Source organism: Triturus cristatus, chromosome 1_2, assembly GCF_964204655.1.
Source record: "Triturus cristatus chromosome 1_2, aTriCri1.1, whole genome shotgun sequence".
In the NCBI taxonomy this organism is placed as follows: domain Eukaryota; kingdom Metazoa; phylum Chordata; class Amphibia; order Caudata; family Salamandridae; genus Triturus; species Triturus cristatus.
Genome location: NC_140580.1, coordinates 171,480,341 through 171,497,767, shown reverse-complemented (window position 1 = coordinate 171,497,767; position 17,427 = coordinate 171,480,341).

Here is a 17,427-nt window from a genome sequence, read left to right as displayed (position 1 = left end):
CGAAATTTGCAATGCTGGGATATTGTCTCCTTTCAATCCTGCATGCAAGTCTTTCCTCACCGTTGATGCTAGTCTTACTGGCATTGGTGTTGTATTATCCCAAATTCAGCGTGGGGTGGATAAAACTATAGCCTTTGCCTCTAGGACTCTCACCCAAGCTGAGAGAAACGACTCTGTAATTAAGCGGGAAGCTCTTGCCTCAGCCTCAGGGGTCGAGTATTTTAGGGTATACTTGTGGGGTTCGAGATTTATTTTGAGGACAGACCACAAACCTTTGATGAAGATTTTGTCCACTGGGGGAGCTGGGAAAGGCTCTGCACGTCTTGCCAGATTCGCTACCAGATTGCAAGAATATTTGTACGACATTGAATTTATTCATGGGTGGAAAAATGTGCAAGCAGATTGCTTGTCTCATATGTCGTTGGATTTTGAGCATGTTGATGAAGACGTTGTGAGGAATCTTGAAGCCGAGGAAGCTGTTGCCCTCGTGAGTGACGTTTGTAAGTGTTCTCTGGGAGCTTTCTCTAAAGCTCAATGGATGAGTGAAATGCAGTTAGATTCTACTTTGAGAGATGTCATAGTCTTGATTAAAAAGGGGGCTTCCCTGGAAACCATGGTGCCTGTTTCTGATAGACCGTTCTGGAAACTTTTGGATGAATTGTCTGTATCTGGTTCTGATGTAGTTATGAGGGGTGATCGGTTTGTACCTCCTTGTGGTCTGAGATTGCACATATTTAGACTAGCGCACAAAGGTCATTTGGGGCAAGGATGACCATCAGGAGGATCAAACAGGAATTTTTGTGGCTTGGTATGGACGATAAAATCAGAAGATGGGTAGAAGCCTGTAATTTTTGCAAGGAGAGTGAGAAAAGACTAAAAGTCGGTAGCCAGAGTGTCTTGAGTCAAATCACCGATCCAGGAAAAACGTGGTATACCATTTGTTTGGATTTTATAGGTCCGCTCTCTGAACTAGCTGTGGACATGCGTTTTGCGGCTGTTATTATTGATGTCCATTGAAGATGGCTCTTTGTTAAGTTCATGAGGGATATCACGACCAAGTCTACCATTGAGGTGTTGGAGAAACTGTTCTTAGAGGAGGGTGTCCCTCACATGTTGTTGGCTGACAATGACACACAATTAACTTCAGGTGAGAAGCGATGTTTTTTGGAAAAGTGTGGAACAAAACACTTGTGCACTTCTCTATACAATCCCATGGGCAATGGCATGGTGGACAGGTCAAACAGGTTGGTAAAGGGTACTATCCAACTTACCTTAGCCAATGGTTTATCCCCCAGACGACTCGTTGAGGAGATGATTTGAGCCTATCGCACAACAGTTCATAGTGTTACACAAAAGTCTCCTTTCCAGGTTATGAGAGGATGTCTTCCAGGTTCTAAGCTAGTGCCAGCTTGGTTGAAGGATTGGGTACACTCTGGTGGTGTGCGTGTTCCAGAGTTTGTTTCCTCCAAGTTTGTAGTCGGCGACTGGGTAAAGCTAAGATCTGGCAGAATAAAAACTGGTTTGAACAAATTTAAGGGGCCTTGCCGTGTGATCAGTGTGGGTAAGTACTTTATTGTTGTTGAAGGTGGTGAAAAATGGAATTTGCGCAGAGTGGCATTGTACCAGAGAGGTGGGTTGAGTCTTAGGCAAGCTTGTGATGATGAAGAGTGTTCTGGTGCCATGTTCATGCCAGATTCTTTTTCCAATGATTGTTCTAGTGATCTCAGTACCACACATAGTCCTATTGCTGGTGATCTCAGTACCACACATAGTCCTAATGCTAGTTCAGAGGTTGAAGTTGGTGCTGGTGTTAGAGTTCGCAGGCCTCCCTTGCATCTTCAGGATTATGTTACTGTTTAAACTCAAGTTGTGAGTTATTGTTTTTCATTTCCTTTCTTTTTCTTTGTTTTTATCTGTTTTGTTTTTTTGTTTTCTAAGGAGGAGGATGTGTTATGATGTGTCTTACCTGCGTGCAGCAAGCTCTTCCCTCGTGGAACTTCTTATCTCTGTCATGCACGTTCAGCACGTTCTTTATTCTGTATTCCATAGAATGTGAGGCTGACAGCACTCAACAGTTTTCAGTTGCTGCTGGATTGTCGAGGTGGTCGGATGCCAGGTTGTGCTAAGGCATGGGTACTCACAAACTTTCTCTCGGGGGCCAAATTTACAGTGTGGTTTCTGGCTGAGGGCCGCACCGGTGGGGGCGGGGCCAGTGGGGGAGGGGGCGGGGCTAGAGCAAAAAAAAACTATGACCATGAGGTTGAACACAGGCCCCTGCAGCGGACGCCTTCATCCATTGAGCCACCAGACCCGGTATGCACACATATCTATCTACCTATCTATCTATCTATCTCTCTCTCTGTTTCTCTCCCTCTCTCCCGCTCCGTCTCCCTCCCTCTCTCTATCTCTCTCCCTCCATCACTCTGTTTGTCTCCCTTTCTCTGTCTCCCTCCCTCTCTGTCTCACTCACTGTCTCACTCATTCTGTGTCTCCCTCTCGCTCCCTTTGTCTCACTCACTGTTCGTCTCCCTTTCTCTCTGTCTCCCTCACTCTCTGTCTCCCTCTCACTCCATCTCCCTCCCTCTCTCTCTCTCTACCTCTCGCTCCCTCTGTCTCACTCACTGTTTGTCTCCCTTTCGCTCTGTCCCCTCCCTCTCTGTCTCCCTCTCACTCCGTCTCCCTCCCTCTCTCCCTCTCGCTCCCTCTGTCTCACTCACTGTTTGTCTCCCTTTCGCTCTGTCCCCTCCCTCTCTCTCTCCGTCTCCCTCCCTCTCTCCCTCTGTCTCCCTCCCTCCCTATCCCTCCCTCTGTCTCCGTCTCCCTCCCTCTCTCTATCCCTCTCTCCCTCCATCACTCTGTTTGTCTCCCTTTCTCTCTGTCTCCCTCCCTCTCTGTCTCACTCACTCTCTCACTCATTCTGTGTCTCCCTCTCGCTCCCTTTGTCTCACTCACTGTTCGTCTCCCTTTCTCTTTGTCTCCCTCCCTCTCTGTCTCCCTCTCACTCCGTCTCCCTACCTCTCTCTCTCCCTCTCGCTCCCTCTGTCTCACTCACTGTTTGTCTCCCTTTCGCTTTGTCCCCTCCCTCTCTCTCTCCGTCTCCCTCCCTCTGTCTCCCTCCCTCCCTATCCCTCCCTCTGTCTCCGTCTCCGTCCCTCTGTCTCTCCCTCCCTCCCTCTGTCTCCCTCCCTCCCTCTGTCTCCCTTCCTCCCTTTGTCCTCCCTTCCTCTGTCTCCCTGCCTCTCTCTCCCTCCCTCTCTCGGTCTCCCTCTCTCCCTCTCCGTCTCCCTCCCTCTGTCTCACTCACTGTTTGTCTCCCTTTCTTTCTGTCCCCCTGCCTCTCTCTCTCCCTCTCTCTCCCTCTCCCTCCCTCTCTCTATTGCTCTCTCTCTCCCTCTGTCTCCCTCCCTCCTCCGTTCTCCCTCTGTCTCCCTCCCTCTGTCTCCCTCTCTCTCTCTCCCTCTCTCTGTCTTCCCCCCTTTCCCTGTCTTCCCCCCTTTCCCTGTCTTCCTCCTCTCCCTGTCTTCCTCCTCTCCCTGTCTTCCTCCTCTCCCTGTCTTCCTCCTCTCCCTCCCTCTTCCTCCTCTCCCTCCCTCTTCCTCCCTCTGTCGCACTCTGTCTTCCTCCCGCTGTCACCTCACCCCCTGCTCTCACTCCCTGCTGCCCTCCATCACCTCACCCTGCTGTCCCCTGTCACCTCACCCCGCGCTGAGACTGCTTCCAGGGAACGCTTCCAGGGAACGCACACGGCCGCCGCACCCAAGTACTTCACAGGTCTTTTAAAGACCATTCACTTGTTAATGAGACTTTGTTGTATTTCATCTCTTCTTAGCGCCCCTGCATCGCCACTCAATCAGAGGGGAGATGCAGGGGCGCTTAGAAGAGGTGAAATACAACAAAGCCTCGTTAACAAGTAAATGCCCTTTAAAAGAATCGCCCGGCCTCACAGCTCCGTGCTGCTGTAAACGGCGGTGTTCGCTGACAAGCACAGGGCACAGGCACTATGTCTGCAAGGTCCGCGGGCCGCCAGGGAAGGCTTGCCGGGCCGCTGGAGGCCCGCGGGCCGTACTATGAGTACCCCTGTGCTAAGGAGTAAACTTACCTTTAAAGTATCCTGGTTCCTGTCTGATTTGTCCACAACTCGTTGTAGGAAGGTGGATATCTGACTATGGTTACCCCCAACTTTTTGCCTAGTGTCTAGCTGGTTTTTCGACTTAGTTGGCCTGAGATCCTGCCATTCAGGGTCTCAGGCTGTCTGCTCTCTCTTTAAAATGGACTCCATGTACCCTAGGTACATTCCCAATTGGTAAGGATCACCTTATTGGACCCTGTACAGTGCACCCTATGTACCCAGGGCATAGGTGTACCCTAGGCCTCCCAGGGGCTGCAGCATGTATTATGCCACCCCTGGTCTGGCCTTCCAATCAGACACAACTGGCTGATCACTCAGCTGGGGCAAGGTCGTGTAATCACCCCTTGCTTAGATATAGTATACCTATATCTACCCTTAAAATAGACACATGTGTACCTATCAGCCACTCCTATGGCAGGCCTTAACAATCCTGGAGGCAGAGTGCTTGGTAACATGTGAGATGGTGCTCTAGCATGAGCTGAGCCTGTCTGCAGCTTTCGGAACCATGTCCTTATAGCTGTTCTATGATATAGCCTACCATATACTCTTAAAGTACCTTATAATCTTAAACGGTTATGGTAAATATGGTTTGGCTTTATCAAAACATGTCGTGTAAGGTGTCTAACACTTTGGAATAATACCCCCATACCATTTCTGGTGATGAGGATATTATTCCCCCCTTCTAGAGGGAGAGACATGTTAAAATCCTACTTTGCTGTTTAACTCTAACCAAAGCCTCAGCATCACAAAATGGATGCTGCTGCCACAGACGCGAGTCTGACCTCCTGCTGCTGGGAGTGATCCCGGCAAGGGAGGCTTGGACAATAGGTTTCCTGCTTGGGGAGGTGCTAGCACCTCCCCAGACAGACTTTAGTGTATTGGGGCAGGGAGGGCTGAAAGGAATGAGACATGCCTGGGGCACACAAGGTGTCCCATGCATAGTCCAGTTCAAACCGGTGCTGGGGCACTCCAGCCCCAGTCCTGGCGCGAAACTGGACAAAGGGAAGGGGGTGTAACCACCCCCCTCCCAGGTCCCACCCCTAAGGTGTGACCTAGCAGGCAACCCAGCCCCCCAGATTAGTATAAGTGTGGTATCTGGGCCTCAGGAGATTAGATTATCCTGAACCTGCAACTTGAACAGAAACTCTGGACCTTCGACATTCGACGAAAGAAGAAGACTGAAGAATCTCCCTTGTGGCCAAGGAGTGGCTACCCTGTGCAAACAGGCACCATCAAGAGACTACCCTTTGCTTTGCTGAAGTTCTACGAGGGACGGACTGCAGAGCCCGACCAGAGCCTTGACTTCCAGACTTCTCCGACCCTGATCCACATCCACAGCCGAGCTGAGATCCGTGGAGGCGACGAGAGACATGGGACCGGCTACCTGAGAAAAGTGGCGAGTATCTTCCAGCGCAGCTCCTGAGGTACCCTCGAAGTTGTGCACCGGGGATTGAGAAGCCCCAACCCCAAGCACCATCTGCACCGAAGATCAGCCCCCCACACTCCACGAGTCCTGCGTGGGGCCCTTCTGCATTTTCTTGCTTGCTGCGTCTGTCCGGTTGCTTGCCCGTTGGTTAGCGGCCTTTGTGACGACACACCTTGAAATCTTCACTGCTGGTTTGGCTCCTCCAGACTGGCTCCCGCTTCTTTGCAAAAGAGAAGCACCCCAGACCTTCCTGGTCTGCACCAGAAGCAAGTCCTCCGTTCTTCGTGGGTTCCGCTTGCCAAGGCTTGGTGAGTCCTAGTTCGACTTCGACGCCGCCAACATCAAGAGCCTTCGTGGGACAGCTCGCCTCCTGGTCCTGGTCGTCCTCGACGTCTCCTGGTACCCGTGGCTGCAGCGACAAGCTTCACCCTTGCCTGCAATCTTTACGACATCGCCTGGTTCCTTCCTGGTTCCACGTGGTCACTGGCTAGTGACCTTGACTCTGTCCCTTCTGCTTGCAGGTATCCTCTCTTCTTGATCTCAACCTTGGGATCCACCGGACACTCTTCACTGACTGCCTGTCAGCAACTTTCCTTCAGTCATCCATAGAAGTCCACGACGAAACCCGACGCAAGTTCACACCTATGCACCCGCAGACTGTGGGCTAGGTAACTTGGGTACTTTGGTGCTCACAAGGGTAGTGACAATCCTAGGGTCTAGTTTCCGAGTCTCGACTCTCTAGCTGCTTCAGAAGTGTCCTTAAACTGTTAATTTCTAACTGCTAGTAATTCTATCGACTTTTACGCATTACGCGTGAGTGTTTCCACTCTGCACCTGAATCCCGTGGGCCTCCCACTTCCTAACTGTTGCTAGTGTAGTGTAGCCCCAGCGATTCCCTAGGCCTAGGCCTATCCTATTTCCGTGACAGTGGTCCTTATACCACTTCTTTAGTATATGGTTTGCGTGGCCCCTAGGGCCTAACTGTATTACTTACCTGTGTGACTTAATGTATGCTTAAATAAGACTGTGTTGTACTTACCTCGAATCTCATAAAGAGTGCTGAGGGTTTGACTAGAATAAATACACTTTATTTTATATATATATCTGTTGTGGTGTCCTTTCATTTGGTATCCAAGGGATTATATATGGTATCACAGCTGGCTTCACATGCCATTCAGAGTTTAGCCTAAGACTGCTCTTGTCCATGCTACCACTAGGATAGCTGGTCTATAAGGTTGACTTTACAACCAATCACCATAAGGGTTGTTTGGACTGATTTAGGGTGTACACTAGAACTAGTGACATCATACATCAGGCCAACTTCTCACATTGGTGAGCAGCGGTTGGGATCTGAGCTTGCTGTTGTAATACCATTGTAATCTTGAGATACTAAATTGAAAGATCACACAGATATTGTTTAGGTACATATAACATAGATTATAATACTTAAGTCCTACTGGACTTAGTTGTTGTAGGTTGAAGGGAGTAGCACACCCTGACTACAACTACTAGAGAGGTTTAGTAGATACAACTAGTGTAGGTAGGTCCACACACCACACCCTCACTAGAATCATGTCCCTGAATGGAGATCACACTGATACTCCCTCAGAGAGGAGAATCCTGGAGAGATTCCCTCTAGATATGATGCATTCACTTTCCAGGAGATGAGACAACTGTGTACCTCCAGGAGATTAAAACAGGGTTCCAACCGTACCCGTAGACAGCTAGTGGAGCTTCTAGAGGCCTATGATGCTGAAAGAGCTGCCAAGTATGGTGCCATAGCTGTAGATAAGGGCCTCCCCTCCACAGAAGAGACCCCTGACTTAACTGATACAGATGAGTTAGAAGAGACCTCAGAGGAAGAGGGAGGTAGCAAGACCCCAGTCAGAAGACTTAGTCAGGCTAACTTAAGCTTGCATGGGAGCTTCCCTTACAGGCCCCCAAGTAATCTTAAAAAGAGAGATAGGAGGGGTAGATCTCCCTCAGGGGACTCTCTCCACTCCTATCACTCAAGAAGTTCCAATGCTTCATCCCACAGGGGGATGACTTCCTCCCCAAAGGAGAGAGCATGAGGCCAGAATGAAGGAAGCCAAACTGAGGATTGAAAGGCCCTTGCCAAAGAGAAGCTTGCTCTGGCCAGAGAGCAAACATTGTGTGGGTCAGAACCCACTGGTGGCAGCAACATTCCTAGAGATAGGGATAGGTCTTATGACCATAGAAACCTAAGCAAGATAGTCCCCCCATATCAGAATGGGGATGACATCCACAAGTGGATGACTGCTTTGGAGAGGGCCTGCAAAGTACAGCAGGTAACCCAGAGTCAGTGGGCAGCTATCTTGTGGCTCTCCTTTTCTGACAAAGGTAGAGACAAGCTCCTCACAGTCAGTGATGAGGATGCTAACAATTACAAAGTCCTGAAGAGTGCTCTGATAGATGGGTTTGGCTTAACCACTGAGCAATATAGGTTGTTGTTCAGAGACACCCAGAAGACACAGACACAGGACTGGTCTGATTTTGTGGATTGTGCCACTAAGGCTTTGGAAGGTTGGTTAACTGGCAGCAAGGTGCAGGACTATACAGGATTGTACAACTTGATTATGAGGGAGCAGATCCTTAGTAATTGTCAGAACCAGCTTCTCCATCAACACCTGCTGGAGCAGGGTTTTCTGTTGAAAATTTATCGGGTTTTAAGCTCCAGTTTTGTCTATAAGTTGTGATTAAAATTATTAATCTATAATCGATAATTATTGGTTTTGTGAGAGACTTTGACTAACCAACACAATTAACAAGAGAAATTACACGTGGGAATGCATATATGTTGCTTAATAATAATGTGCAGGTTTAATTAAATGAATGTTGCTAAGTGCTGTTTGTTTTAAAGCGCAAAACGCTTTTGAAATAACGTGTACTAATGCTTTATTGTGTTGCAAAAGGCTAGATAATTACATATACATAAGGGTATTAGTGGGGTTAACACTGTTTAATCACTATGCTGTGGTAACGTTGTTTTGTCTCTTTTAATTAAGATGGTCTGTTTTGGCCTAAGGAAAAGATGGCTGCCTTTTACAGCCTGCACTCGAGTGATTGAATTTTGATGAGAGGGCCTTGCTGAACATGGTTGACAGTCACCTGACCATGGCTTCTGCTGGAGTTTTGAAAGTTTCCGTGATGACAGTGACTCCAGGCAAGCATCCAAATAACCTTGGAGGGAAAGAAAGCCACAATGAACTTTGTGATTACAGCGGTGGTTTCGCTATGGTTCCGAGGAAGAGCATTTACAAAAGTAACATTTGCAAACTCGAGTTTCCTTCTTCCGTCTTTTTATTTTTGTGATTTTTCTGAGCGGAGATTTTCCAAATGTAGCGATGCTACATCCTTTCCTGCTCGCTCTGCTCAGCGGCTCAACGGATATTCAGAACTTATTTGTTGCTATCATTTTGAAAATTTTATTATAAATATTGTTAGACTAGAGAGGGTCTAAGGACACTTCTTCCCAAACCTGCGTTGGTGAGGATCGATGCTGTGAGGACGACGACTCGGGAGACTTTACTGAGAGACTTGTCCTGACCCGTTTATGACATCTAGTTAGAATAGGTAACTATGAGAATAATGATTTTGCTATTGATTGATTTCCATTTGAACTAATTTTAGATAAAGTACCATTATTTCAAATACAGTGTTGGTGGTTATTTCTTGTCGTTTATTGAATACCCTAATGTGGTTATTGTTGTTTAAATCATGACTCAGGACAATGACAATTTGATCGCATTGACCTTACTGTAGATACAGGGTGTTTCAGGAGTTTCTCTCATGTCCAGTGCTAATAGAGTAATTGAGCGTGTGTTAGTGAAATGGGCCCAAGCGTGTGATGAGTGCATGTGCGTGTATCTGTGAAATTACTCTATCCGTGGAAGTAGGGAGAATTTGTATGCCCTGATCTGCAGCAATTTCCTGGTAGCAGAGTAATGGTTTTGATTGTTGTCTTGATCTGATTAGATTGCTTGTACATTGGCTTTTTGATTCATTGATTATTGATTGATGTTGGTATATGTACTAATACTATATGTTGAAGTCGTCGTATTGAGTTTTATGTAGTGCTTCTGGAACTTGGGAGCTGATGGCAGTTCCGTAGTAGGGCAGAGGGAAGTATATACTGCTCTCGGGAAAGACGGGATTGTTGGTCCTGTACGTATGCAGGAGAAACGTGTGACAATTGAAGTTGCGCGTCACATTGTCTGGATTCGGAATCAGTAACATCGTCGTGTGTTACTATTAGGGATATATTTTCAGTATAAAAGGAGTGTGTATGGTAGCGAAGGTTATCTGTGAAACTCTGGTCTTAAGTCCCAGGGATCCGTAAGGTTTGCCGTTAAAGCTTATCGCTGGGGAAGTAATAGGTATTCTCTGAGCTTGTTTGAAGGACTGCGCAGAGATAAATGCTGCTTGGTTAACGTGTGTTATAATTCTGTAGTGGGACAGACTGTTCGCTGTTCTCGGGAAGGGCAGGATTCTGTGTGTATGTAGTACTACATTTTCCTGTATGAAAGTGCGTGAATGTATGAGCATTTAATTGATTGTAAGACTCTTTGGAGCAGTCCTAGAGGAAACAGTTAATGGATGCATGTTAGAAGGGCAGAGTAGAGGGATGTGCTACTGTGTCAACGAGAGTATTAATTCCGTAGTGAAGCAGAAGTGAGTGCTGTTTTAGGGAAAGACGGGATTCTTGTAAAAAAGATTTTCTTTACTGTTCTGTGGTTAGCGAAGCAGACAATGGAGATGTTTATATGTTGTAACTAATAAAAGAATTTGTGAAAACCGAAGTCTACTAAGGAGATTTTGTAAAGGAGGGGTAGACGAGTGACAGGAGACAGGAGCAGGAGCAACTGCAGCGACTGTTGACGTCATAGAGACCGCGCTCTGATTGGGTAGTGGATCAGAACAGTGCTCGCGCTGGGATTGGTGCGTTGGTGTGAGCCGCGCAGGGATTGGAAGGAGTACAGGGTGACGTAGACGCACCAGGATTGGTGCATTGGTGTGAGTCGCGCTGTTATTGGACGAAAATCGAATTGCACAGTTGTGTTACGGAAGGGATTAGGAAGTTTTGGTAAACGCTAAAATGTATTACCAAGAGGAGAAAAAGAAGAAATCCTTGTTTGGAAAAATAAAAAGATGGTTTGACAAGGATAAAGACATTAAAACAAGAGAAGGTGAATTGTTACCTCCAACGAAAACGCCTGCATCCTTTATGGTTGCGAAATATGGGTATCATACCTGTATATGGTTGGAGAACTGGGCTAGGTATACTAAGGAAGATGGTGTCCTAGCATTTCCAGAACATGGTTCATTTAATATGGCCGTGTTGAGAAATTTACGAGAAAAGATGTTGTGTCTTGACCCAAGACCGAGGCCGACACAGTTTGAGGCGTTGGTGGAATGGGAGGATGAAGTACATGAGCGAGAAAAACAGGTCTGGAGGCAACTATAGGTATATGTTTGGGAGGAAATATGATCGTGAAACTCATCATGATCGAATGAGGAGATGGCGAGATGCTAGTATGACAGAGGGATTATATCCTATAAGAACAGTTGACGAGAAGGAAGAAAGGAAGGGTACAGAAAGGGTTCCTGATGCAGAAGTGAAAAGGTATAGAGTTAATGATTATGAGGATGAGGTCTTGGATGACATGATTTATAAGAGATCACCTCCATACAGACCAGAACCAGAAGAGAGCACACCAGTTGCTACTCCAATAAGAGATACTTTGCGTATCATTGAGACAGAAGTTGTGACACCTGATTTAAAAAGTGGTAGCTCTTTCAGAGAAAGAGAGAGAGAGAATAGATGTGGTGACGAGAATACGAGAGAATTAGCCAGAACTACATCTGAACTGACTGAAAAGATTAGAGAGCTGACGAAGAATTTGGAAGCTGTTACGGTGCCTGTAACCATAGGTCCGGTTATGCCTATTTTTGATAAAAGGAGGATGGGTGAAAATGGTTTGGTGGTTCCATATGTTGGGAATAAATTAACAAGTTTGGTTGGTCCTTCAGGAGAGTCAGGAATAAGGACAGAAAGTAATGATTTGAGACAATCCAGACGTGACACATGTAGTGGGGGATTAGAGGTGCAGTCTAATTCAAGATTGGATACTAGTGATACTAGTTGTTCAGGGATGCCGATGTTGGAACCACAAAGGATGCCAGAGAAAGTGGTTGCAGTGAAAAAATCTACTGAAATAACAGCTGAAGATTTGAATGATTAGTTGAAAGTACTTCAAAAGAGGGATAAAGATTCACAGGCAATTGATGTAGCCAGGTTGCGCATAGAATTAGAGGAGCTTATTGCAGGGACAATTCCTGCAGACATACTCAAAAACCATCATGATGGAGAATTATTATTTATGTGCAAAAGCATTACCTGGAGAGCTAAAAGTACACATGACAGGTTAAGAGCAATAGCGAGTGAACAAGGAGTTGACATTGAAAAGGTGAAAGCTTTGCAGAAGTCTTACAGGATGGATTTTACGGATAAAGATATTGAGAATCTGAATGGTGCTGGTAGGACAGGACAGATTAAGGAAATGATCGCTTTATTGCGAAAATGGGGTGATGTGGAAAAATGGAAGGATAGGTGGTACAAGAAAAGGGAAGAATCAGTGGACAGGACTTATTCAGCTTTCCCTGTGAGAGAAAAAGAAAAAACAGTGGATAATTATCCTATGAGAGAGATACCTGGAGGAGGATATGTACATGTTCCATGGACCAGACAGGATATTTTATCATTTACGAATGATTTCCCTCGACTGAGAGAAAAGCCCGTCGAGTGGTATAGGCAGGTAGACAGGTTTGTGAAATTGTCAACAGTGCTGTGGATTGACCTGAATAGTCTGTTTGATATAATTGTTCCAGCAGACTTATGGGCTGAGTGTAAAATAGTTGTAAGTTGGCCTACCGAGGAATATCCAAGAGATCAGAAAACAGGAGCACCAGATCCAGAGGTAATGAAAAAATATGATCAGGTGATCGTATTCCTGAAAAATAAGGTACCTCCAAAAGAGACAGACTGGGTTAAGATAGATCGAACACATCAGGAAGCAAAAGAATCAGTTCATGCTTTTTATGAAAGGCTGATACTGGCTTTTAAACAATTCAGTGGGGATGAACACCTGGGTGACAAGGATTTGAGTCATTTTGTATACAGATTTGTATATGGCCTGAGACCTGAGATTAGTGAGAGAATTCGTGAGCATACAGTGGACTGGCAGAGTAAGAAAATAGATGAGATACTGAGACATGCAAAGTACTTCAGTGATGAGATTGAAGCAAAACAAAGAAAGCTGAAAGAAAAGGCAATGTGGGCACAAGTTAAAGTTGCGGAGAGACAAGAAGCACAGTTGGTGGAACAGGCAAATAATCCAGGGAATAGGCCCAGATATGCAGGGAAAGGAAAGGGGAATCTTGAGGAAGCCAAGAAAAAGTTCCCTTGTCACAACTGTGGTCAACTGGGACATTGGAGATCCGAGTGTACCAATCCACCATTAGCGAATAATGAGAGTAAACCCTTAAATCAACAGGTGCAGAACGAGGGGAGTAATCAACAGCAGCAACAACAGAAGGTTGTGAGACAGCAGAGTCAAGAGCCAAAACCGCCCTTGCCGCAGAATAGAGGGTCCCAAAAGTACAATCAGGATTCGGGATTCTACAATGATGAGCAGGTAAACAAACAGAGACGTTCAAACCCGGTACAACAGTATTGGGTAAAGAATGAAGGGAGTGAGTCTGAAGGTGATTATTGACGGTGCCGAAGAGAGGAGGAAGAGTGCATACTTGGTGCAACTCTAGAAATAGACCAGGCAGGACCATTTGTGGATGGGAAAATAAATGAAGAAAGTGTTACTTTTTTAGTAGACACAGGTGCGACGAGATCAACTGTCAGGTCAGCAGATGTGAGAAATCTTCCTCTCTCGGATGAAGCAATCCAAGTAGTTGGTGTAGCTAATACACAAATCAAGACACGTCTTACTGAACCAGTAAGGGTAAGAATAGGGAAATTTTCAGACATGCACAGATTTGTGGTCTGTGACACTAGTCCAGTGAATTTGTTAGGTAGGGATCTGTTATGCAAGATGAATTGTACAATTTTCTGTACTCCGGATGGAGTAGCTTTTGAAACACAAGCTGAGGATGTTTTGTACCGAATGACTCTAGATAATAGAGAGAGTGAGATGGTTGGTACATATGCTGTGTTTAATCCAGAGGACTTGCCTCAAAAGCTGAGAGATACAGTGAAAACAACAGTTTGGGATTTTACTGGAGAAGATGTGGGATTGATGAATAATGTAGATCCAGTGAAAATTTCAGTGAAAGAGGGAATTACTTATCCTAATATTCCTCAGTACAAAATGACACCAGAAATGAGGGAATAACGCCCATAATTGAGAAAATGATTCAGCAAGGAGTTTTGAGAGAACTACTGAGTAGCCCGTGTAATTCACCGATAATGGGGCTAAAGAAACCTAATGGAAAGTTCAGGATTGTACAAGATTTGAGAAAGGTTAACAAAATTGTGGTGGCATGTTGTCCCATTGTGCCAAATCCGTCAGTGATTTTGTATCAGATTCCACATGATGCTGAGTGGTACACAGTGATTGATTTGTGTCATGCTTTCTTCTCGATACCTTTGCATCATGACAGCCAGCCGATTTTTGCATTTAGGTTTGGCCAGCGTATTTTAGCATGGTGTCGAATCCCACAGGGGTACACAGAGAGTCCTTCGATATTCAATCAGTTATTGAAAAAATCATTGGAGAGTTTGATCATGCCTGAAAGCTCAGTACTAGTGCAGTATATTGATGACCTACTTGTGGCATCAAAGACACGTGAAGCTTGTGAAGTAGATACCATAGCTTTATTGAATCATTTGGCAGATGGAGGGTTAAAGGTATCTCCAGCCAAATTGCAATTTTGCAAGAAAGAGGTGCATTATCTTGGACACAATATTGAAAAGGGTCTGAGAAAGGTGACTGATGACAGGATCAAAATCATCAGGGGAATGAGAGCCCCGAGGACCCAGAGAGAAGTGAGGATGTTTCTGGGAATGGTGGGTTATTGTCGTCAGTGGATTAGTAATTTCTCCCTGATAGCAAGACCACTGATTAAACTGACAAAAAGTGAGGTGAAAGACCCATTGGAACTGGATGGGGAACAAATGGCAGCATTTGAAGAGCTGAAGAGCAGAATGTGTGAAGCCCCTGCTTTGGGTATGCCAGACTATGAAAAAGAGTTTGAGTTGTACTGCAGTGAGAGAAATGGATGTGCACTTTCAGTGTTAATCCAGAAGCATGGACAACTAAGAAGGCCTATTGCGTACTTCTCATCAACACTTGACCCCGTAGCTGTGGGTTTACCAGGTTGTCTGAAATCTGTAGCTGCGACATGTAAAAGTTTGGAACAGAGTGAGGGTATAATAATGGGATATCCTGTGAAGGTATTCGTACCTCATAATGTGGCAATTCTTTTGACAAGAAGCAGAACTCAGTACATGTCACATAGTCGGCTGACTAAATATGAGAAAATCATTCTGGGAGCATCAAATGTGACTCTTGAGAGATGTGTGAATGTGAATCCAGCAACATTGTTGCCAGATACTGAAAATGTGGGTGTGAAGAACGAAGATGATCACAATTGTTTGGATGTGCTTGATTACTGTACAAAACCGAGACCAGACATAAGAGATCTTCCATTGTCTGAGAGTGATCATGTGCTGTTTGTGGATGGATCATGTCTGAGAAATGATGAGGGTGTGCTAAGTGCAGCATATGCAGTGTGCAAGGTTTCAGAAGTTATGGAAGCTTCACCATTAAAAGGAGTGAAGTCTGCTCAAGTTGCTGAACTGGTGGCATTGACAAAAGCTTGCAAAATTGGGAAGAATATGAGAGTGACTGTAATGACTGATAGTCAGTACGGATTTGGAGTCGTGCATGATTTTGGCCAGCTTTGGCTACAGAGAGGTTTCTTGACGTCGAGTGGGACTCCAATAAAGAATGCTGAAGTGATTGGAAAATTGCTTAAGGTGATACAGCTGCCTAAAGAATTAGCAGTAGTAAAATGTGCTGCTCATGGACAAGGAGATGATTTTGTTACCCTTGGAAATCGTTTCGCAAACGACATTGCACAATATTGTGCTAAAAATAATCACTCGATTAATAGGGAACGAGAGAAGGAAATATCTTTTTGTTCTGTGATGTTTACTAATGTCCTAGAAACGTGGGATGAAGTGAAGCAGTTGCAGGATGAGGCAGGAAAAGAAGAAAAGAAGGATTGGATCAAGGCAGGTTGTGCCCCAAGAGAGACAGATCATGTCTGGATCTATAGAGATGGTAGACCAGTCATGCCCAACTCTATGCTGTCGACAATGGCAAGAATGTATCATGGCCAGGGACATTTGGGAAGGGATGCGATGATCAGGTCTTTTAAACAGACTTGGTACAATGCAAAGTTTAGGTTGATTGCAGAAAGCATTTGTCAAAGATGTTTGATTTGTCAACAATTTAACACTGGGAAAAAGACAGTGGTGAGTCTGGGAACGATAGGCAGAGAAGGTGGTCCTTTTACGAGAATGCAGATTGATTTCATTGAAATGCCCCAAGTAAACAGATTGAGGTATGTTCTAGTGGTTGTCTGTTTGTTTTCGAGATGGGTGGAGGCCTATCCGACTAGGAGAAATGATGGAATAACAGTGGCAAAGTTACTGTTAAGAGAGCTGATTCCTAGGTACGGGTTTCCAGTAACGATTGAGTCTGATAGAGGTGGACACTTCTATAATGAACTCATGAGTTTAATTTGTGAAGCATTGAGTATACAGCAGAAGCTACATTGTGCTTACAGACCAGAGGCTTCTGGTGTTGTGGAGCAGATGAATGGCACAATCAAGAACAGGATTGGTAAGATGTGTTTAGCCACTGGAATGAAATGGCCAGATGTCTTGCCTCTAGTGCTAATGACTATTAGATCTACTCCAGATAGAACTACTGGTTTGAGTCCACATGAGATCTTGATGGGACGAGCAATGCGTCATGCATTTGTGCCTGTCAATAAGTTGATGACAATAACTGATGACATGATTTTGGATTACTGTAAAGGCCTGGCTGACGCAGTTCATTCTGTGTTTCACCAGGTTGGAGGAGACGCTACTACACTTGAGAAGAAGCAAGCCCATGATCTGAGTCCAGGGGACTGGGTGAGGATTAAAGTGCACAGGAGAAGAAATTGCTTGGTTCCAAGGTGGGGAAGGCCAAGACAAGTTATTTTGACTACGACAACTGCAGTAAAGTGTGCTGGTGTAAAAAACTGGGTGCATGCAAGTCATACTCTGAGAGTTCCAAATCCAAAGGAAGGGACTGGTAAGGAGTATTTTGAAGAGTCAGATTCCAGTGATGAAGAAGAAGTTGAACAAGTGAGAAGAAATCAGAATTCTGGAAGAAGTGAAGAAGTGAAGGAGAAAGAGAGTCAGGTGATTCTTTCTTTCCAGGGGAGACTTCAAGAGAAACATTGAGAGTCACAGAGGGGAGATCAGATTCTGTAAGAGAACCTGAAGTTCCAACAAGCAGTGGAGAAGAAAGAAGAGAAAAGAGCAATTCCACAGAGACTACATCTGAAACAGATGAAGAAGTTGAAAATCCACTTGAGATTAGACCTGAAGAAGCAGGGTCAGAAGAAGATAGAGAGGGACAGATTGCGGAAGACCCCCGAGGAGGTGTAGGGATCATTCCTGATAAGTTAGGTGAAGGGACAAGTAGACAGCAAGAAGATTGCGTGTCGGAGACCCGAGGAGGGACAGAAATAGGGAAGTCTCAATCAGTGGTGATAAAGA